Here is a 6,866-nt window from a genome sequence, read left to right as displayed (position 1 = left end):
AAAAGGTTGGGTAAGTAAGAAGTATGGAGGCCATGGTGCTGTTAAACTGTTATCAATGAAATTTTAGAAGGTTAAGATTGAAAATACAAGCTTTGTAGTAGATAGCATTGGGTTTAATTCTCAATTCTGCCACTTACTAGCTATGTGAACATATGCAAGCTATTTAACATTTCTGATCCTGTTCCCTCATCTGTAAAATGGAGATATGTAATAATACTACCTGTATTATTTTCCTCAAGCTTCCATAACAACTGACCAAACACTTGACAGCTTAAAATAACAGAAATTTATTATCTCACAGTTTTGGAAGCCAAAAGTCCAAAATCAAGGTGTCGGCAGAGTTAGTTCCTTCTGGGGTCTCTGAGAGAGAATCCATCCCATCTCTCTCTCCCAGATTCTGGTGGCTGCCAACAACCCATAGTGTCACTTGGCTTGTGGCTATGCAATTCCAGTATCTACATTCATCTTCACATGACCTTCTTCTCTCTTCTCTGTGTCTCAGATCTCTCTCTTATAATGATACCAGTCATTGGATTAAGGGTCCACCCTAATTCATGATAATCTCATCTTGGGATCCCATCCTTAACTTAATTACATCTGTGAAGACCCTTTTTCCAAATAAGGTCACATTCACTGGTACAGAGGTTATCAATTTGGGGGGACACTATTCAACTGATGACACTATCATATATAGTTATTGTCAAGAGTTAGTGAGTTAATATACTAAAGACCTTGGCATATTGCCTGGGGACAATAAGAGCTCAACAAAAGATCACTATGATTACAAACATGTAAGTCTTCTTTACTTACAAACTTACATAGGAACAAAGAAAGTCCTGTTCTACAGCAAAAGCATCACTATTATGTTTTAGTGCTTACATGCTAACATTTTGGTCTCTGTTCTCACAGTATTTGTTTAGATGGGTGCATATTTGCTGAACTTGTACTTGGTTCTAAGACATTTTACAAATATTAATTTTCTAATATCTGATAAGTGCAAAATCAATGATAAAGTCAAAAGTGATAGTAAAGAGACTTGTAATATTACTAAGAATGCTAAAATAGAGATTTTATACAAAAAATAAAGATGACTTCTGGTCCAGACAATATGGTGTAGACTTACACCCTGCTCCTCCCTGCTAAATGTAACTATTAACCCTGAAAATAACTCAAGAAACAAAACAAATCAAAACAAAAACCCTCTAAAAGGTGGAAGATGGACCATAGAACTGGAGATAGTGGCAGGGCATCTTATGAAACACCACCCAAGAGAAGAAGGCCAAGAAAGCCACCCAGACCTAGCATTTTCCAACCCCCAACCTATTAAGAAAAAGTGCAGCCCAGATAGGCTCAGGCCTCCCTGAGATGGAATAGGAGTTCCACTGACATTGTTATGTGTGCCTAGCAGAACAAAGAAGGGGAATCAATTGGAAGCCCTACTAACAAGAAGTAATGAGGGTGAGTACTCTCCATCTTTACCATGTTTGAGATTCACCTTCCACACCAGAGGTACCACAAAGCTGCAGGGGTATTGGCAAAGGGTATGGCAACACAAAAGCCACCTGGGGAATTATTCTCCTTCCCTATTGGGCCTGAGGCTCTCTTCCCCCTACTCAGAGACACCGTGTGTGGTGTGTGTGTGTGTGTGTGTGTGTGTGTGTGTGTGTGTGTGTGTGTAAATTGACAAGTGGGATCATGCCACGATAAGTGTGTGGCCTGGCTAGGGGAGACTGCCACAAGATGTACCCAGCCCAGGAAACCTATTTGTTACTGCAGTCCTAAGACTCTCCCTTCCTGCAATCAGAGACACTCAGAGGAACCACAAGAAGCACCCAGTTTGGGAGAAACTTTACATCTCCCCACAGATAGGAAGAGCCTGCTATAACAAACATCAGGAAACACCATTCATTCTTGAAGCAGGGAGCCTCCTTTCTCCCACATACAGGATCCAGGCAGCTCAAACAGAGCAAGTTTCTTCAGCTCCCTCAAACAACACAGGCAAGGACCACTGGGAGCTCCAGTAGCATGGGATAAACCAAGTGGATGAAAATAGTACCACAAAGGTTCTGAAAATTATATTGCTTTTGTAACCACAGGCCCAAAAGTAGGCCAGAATCAATGTGCTAAATCTAAACAAACTACCTCTCTGCTAAATTCAAGAATTAAAGGGGACAGACAGTCTCCTAATGTCCAGGATGCAACTGAAAATCACTCGACATCAGAAACTAGGAAAATCACAATTTTAATGAGAAAAGACGTTTAACTAATGCCAACACTGAGATAATTCAGATGTTGAAATTATCTGATGTGTTTTAATTGTTTATTTGTTTGTTTTTTTGTTTACTGGGGCAACATTGGTTAATAAAATTATATAATTTTCAGGTTTACATTATTATTAACATCTGTATATTCTATTGTGTGTTTACCACCCAAAGTCCAGTTTCCTTCAGCACCATATGATTGATCCCCTTTATCCACTTCACCCTCCCCTTTTCTCCCTATATTTGACCCCTTTTACTCCATCTACATCACCCCTCATTCCTCACCCCACTAGTAACCATGAGTCTATAGTCCTCTGGTAATCACTAGTCTATGGACGATGTCCATGAGTCTCTGTTTCTTTGTCCTGCTCATTTGTTGCTTTTAGGTTTATATCCTACATATAAGTGATATGTGATTTTCAACTTTTTCAGTCTGGCTTATTTCACTTAGCATGATTATCTCGAGGTCCATCCATGTTGTCGCAAATGGCAGTATTTGATCTCTTCTTATGGCTGAGTCATATTCCATTGTATATATGTACCACAGCTTCTTTAGCTAATCATCTATTGTAGGACACTTCAGTTGCTTCCATGTCCTAGCCACCATAAATAATGCTGCTATGAACATCAGTGTGCAAATATCTTTTTGGATATGGGTTTTCAAGTCTGTGAGGTAAATTCCCAGTAGAGGGATTGCTAGATCATATGGTAGATCAATTCTTAGTTTTTTCGAGGAACTTCCATACTGTTTTCCATGATGGCTGTACCAATTTGCAGTCCCACCAGCAGTGTATGAGGATTCCTATTTCTCTGCATCCTCTTGTTATTACTTGTCTTTTTGATTACAGCTTTTCTAACAGGTGTAAGGTGGTATCTCATTGTGGTTTTGATTGGCATTTTCTTAATAGCTAGCGATGTTGAACATCTTTTCATATGTTTGCTGAGAGAAGTGTCTGTTCAGGTCCTCTGCCCATTTTTTAATTGTATTTTTTTTTTAATCTTTTCAAATATTTGTTGTCCATTTGTATGTCCTCTAGGGAGAAGTGTCTGTTCAAGTCCTCTGCCCATTTTTTGATTGGATCGTTTGCTTTTTTTGTTGCTATTAATGAGTTATCTGAGTTCTTTGTATATTTTGGATATTAGACCCTCATCAGAGTCATTGCTTGCAAATATATTTTCCCATTCGGATGGTTCTCTCTTTATCTTCTTGACGATTTCTTTTGCTGATCAGAAGCTTTTTAGTTTGATGTAGTCCCATTCATTTATTTTAGATTTACTTCCCTTGCTTTTGAGGTCGAATTCATAAAATCTTCTTTAAGTGCAAAGTCCTTGAGTTTAGTTCCTATGGTTTCTTCTATGCATTTTATTGTTTCAGGTCTTATATTTAGGATCTTAACTCATTCTGAGTTAACTTTGGTGTGTGGTGATAGACAATGGAATGATAGTCTAGTTTCATTCCTTTTTAGGTGGCTTTCAGTTTTCCCAGCACTGTTTGTTGAAAAGGCTTTCCTTACTCCACTGTAGGTTTTTGGCTCCTTTATCAAAAATTATTTTCCCATATAAATATGGGTTAAACTCTGGACTCTCAATTCTGTTCCACTGATCCATGTGTCTGTTTTGCCGCTGATACCATGCCATTTTGATTACTGTTGCTTTGTAGTATAATTTGAAGTCAGGCAGAGTGATGCCTCCAGACTCATTCATTTTTCTCAGAATGGCTTTGGCAATTCGGGATCTTTTGCGCTTCCATACAAATCTGATGATTTTTTGTTCTCTTTCTTTAAAAAATTGCTGATGAGATTTTGATGGGGATTGCATTAAATCCATATAATGCTTTACATAATATGGTAATTTTAACTATGTTGATTCTTCCAATCCAAGGACATGGAATTTCTTTCCATTTCTTTGATTTCTTTTAATAGGGTCTTATAGTTTTCATTATATGGGTCCTTCACGTGTTTTGTTAAATTTATTCCTAGGTATTTTATTCTTTTTGTTGCAATTGCAAAGGAAATGATTTTTTCCACTTCTTTTTCTGATGCTTCATTATTAGAGTATAGGAACACTATGGATTTTCAAACTTTGGATTTGTATCAAGAAACTTTACTGTATTTGCTTATTGTTTCTAGTAGTGTTCTTGTGGATTCTTTAAGGTTTTCTATATCAGCAATCATGTCATCCACAAATACTGACAGTTTGACTTCTTTGTTTCCTATTTGGATGCCTTTTACATTTTTCCCTTGCTTTATTGCACTCACTAGGACCTCCAATGTTATATTGAATAACAATGGTGATAGTGGACAACCTTACCTTGTTCCTAATCTTAGAGGGAAGGTTTTTAGTTTTTCATCATTAAATATAATGTTGACTGAGGGTTTGTCATATATGGCCTTTATTATGTTAAGGTACTTTTCTTTTATACCAATGTTGTTGTGTTTCGATCATAAATAGATGCTGTATCTTGTCGAAGATTTTTTTCTGCATCTATTGATGTGATCATATGATTCTCATTTTTTCAGTTGTTTATGTGGTGTATCACATCAATCGGTTTGCGAATGTTGAACCATCCCTGTGTCTCTGGGATGAAGCCCACTTGACCTTGGTGTATAATCTTTTTAATATGCTGCTGTATTCAGTACACTAGTATCTTATTTTGAACTTTTGCATCTGTGTTTATGAGAAATATCGGTCTGTAGTTTTCTTTTATTGTGTTCTCTCTACCATGTTTTGGTATCAGGGTAATATTGGCCTCATAAAATGAGTTGGGAAGTACTGCCTCCTATTTGATTTTTTGGGAAGAATTTGAGGAGAATAGGTATTAACTCTTCTTTGAATGTTTGGTAGAATTCACTGGTGAAGCCTTCTGGTCCTGGACTTTTAGTTTTTTTGGTAGGTTTTTGATGATTGTTTCAATTTCTATACTGTTGATTGGTCTATTTAGAATTTCCAGTTCTTTCTGATTCAGTCTAGTAAGGTTGTATTTTCCTAAGTACTAGTCCATTCCTTTTAGGTTATTAAATTTAGTGTTATATACTTTTTCATAGTATTCTTGTATGATTCTTTGTATTTCTGTGATGTCTTTGCTTATTGATTTTCTGTGAGAAGTTATAAGTTTCCTTCTTTTGTCCCTGATTTTGTTTATTCGTGTTCTTTCTCTTTTTTCTTTTTGAATTTAGCCAGGGGCTTGTCAATTTTATTAACCTCAAAGAACCAGCTCTTTGTTGCATTTATTTTTTCTATCGTTATTTTGTTTTCAATTTCATTTATTCTCCTCTAATTTTGGTGATTTCTTCTGGTGACTTTGGGCTTCATTTGTTCTTCTTTTTCCTGTTTTTTAAGTTGAAGCGTTAGGTTGTTTTATTCATGGTTTTTGTTATTTTTGGAGACAAGCCTGTAATGATATGAACTTTCCTCTTACAACCGCTTTTGCTGTGTCCCAAAAGTTTTGATTGTTATACTATTTTATCATTTGTTTCTATGTATCCCTTGACCTCTTTTTTTATTTCTTTGACCCAATTATTCCTCAGTAGCATGTCGTTTAATCTCCATATATTTTTGTTTCTTCCTGATTTCTTTCTGCAATTGATCTCTAGTTTCAAAGCATTATGATCAGAGAATATGGTTGCTATGATTTCAACCCTCTTATCTTTGTTGAGGCCATCTCTGTGTCCCAGTATGTGATTGATTCTTGAGAATGTTCCATGTGCACTAGAGAAGAATGTATGAGCAGCTATTTTTGGATGGAAGGCTCTGTAAATGTCAATTATGTCCAGTTGGTCTAAGGTGTCATTTAAGGATGTTCTTTGCTTATTGATTTTCTGTTTGGACAATCTGTCCATATCCGACAGTGCGGTATTTAGGTCTCCTACTATGATAGTGTTTTGGTCTGTTTGTCCCTTTAGTTCTGTTAGTAATTGCTTTACATATTTTGGGGTTCCCTGATTGGGAGCATAGATATTACTAAGTGTTATGTCTTCTTGGTGCATGATTATGAAGTGTCCCTCAGTATCTTAATCTTTTTTATTTTGAAGTCTATTTTGTCCGATATTAGTACTGCTACTCCTGCTTTTCTCAGAATGCCATTTGCTTGAAATATCATTTTCCACCCTTTCACTTTGAGTTTATATTTGTCTTTGGATCTGAGATGTGTCTCCTGGAGGCAGCATATGGTTGGGTTTTGTTTTTTGATCCCTTCTGCAACTCTGTGCCTTTTTATTGGCGAGTTCAGTCCATTTACATTTAAGGTGATTATTGAAATAGAGGTCTTCTTATACCCATTTTATCTTTTGCTTTCTGGTAGCTCGGTGTTTCCATTGCTTTCTTGTCCTCGTGTTTTTGTTTTCTTTATTTTGGTTGGCTTTTGTGGATTTTCCCTCTGGTACTTCTTGTTTTATATTATATATAATGGTTCTGAATCTTTGGCGTGTGGATATCATTATGAATATGTAAAGGATAGTTATATATATAAAGTCTTCCATTTTCTTCCATGCATCCCTTATCTCCATTCCCCTATGTGAATTTGGATCTTTGAATCCGCGCCCCCCCCACCCCTTTTAGTCATTGTTATCTCCGTTTTTTCTTTTGTATGCTGAACATTCATTACTC

This window comes from Pteropus alecto, unplaced genomic scaffold, assembly GCF_000325575.1.
Source record: "Pteropus alecto unplaced genomic scaffold, ASM32557v1 scaffold411, whole genome shotgun sequence".
In the NCBI taxonomy this organism is placed as follows: domain Eukaryota; kingdom Metazoa; phylum Chordata; class Mammalia; order Chiroptera; family Pteropodidae; genus Pteropus; species Pteropus alecto.
The sequence above is the reverse complement of the archived record's forward strand: the minus strand, read 5'-3'. Positions refer to the sequence as shown.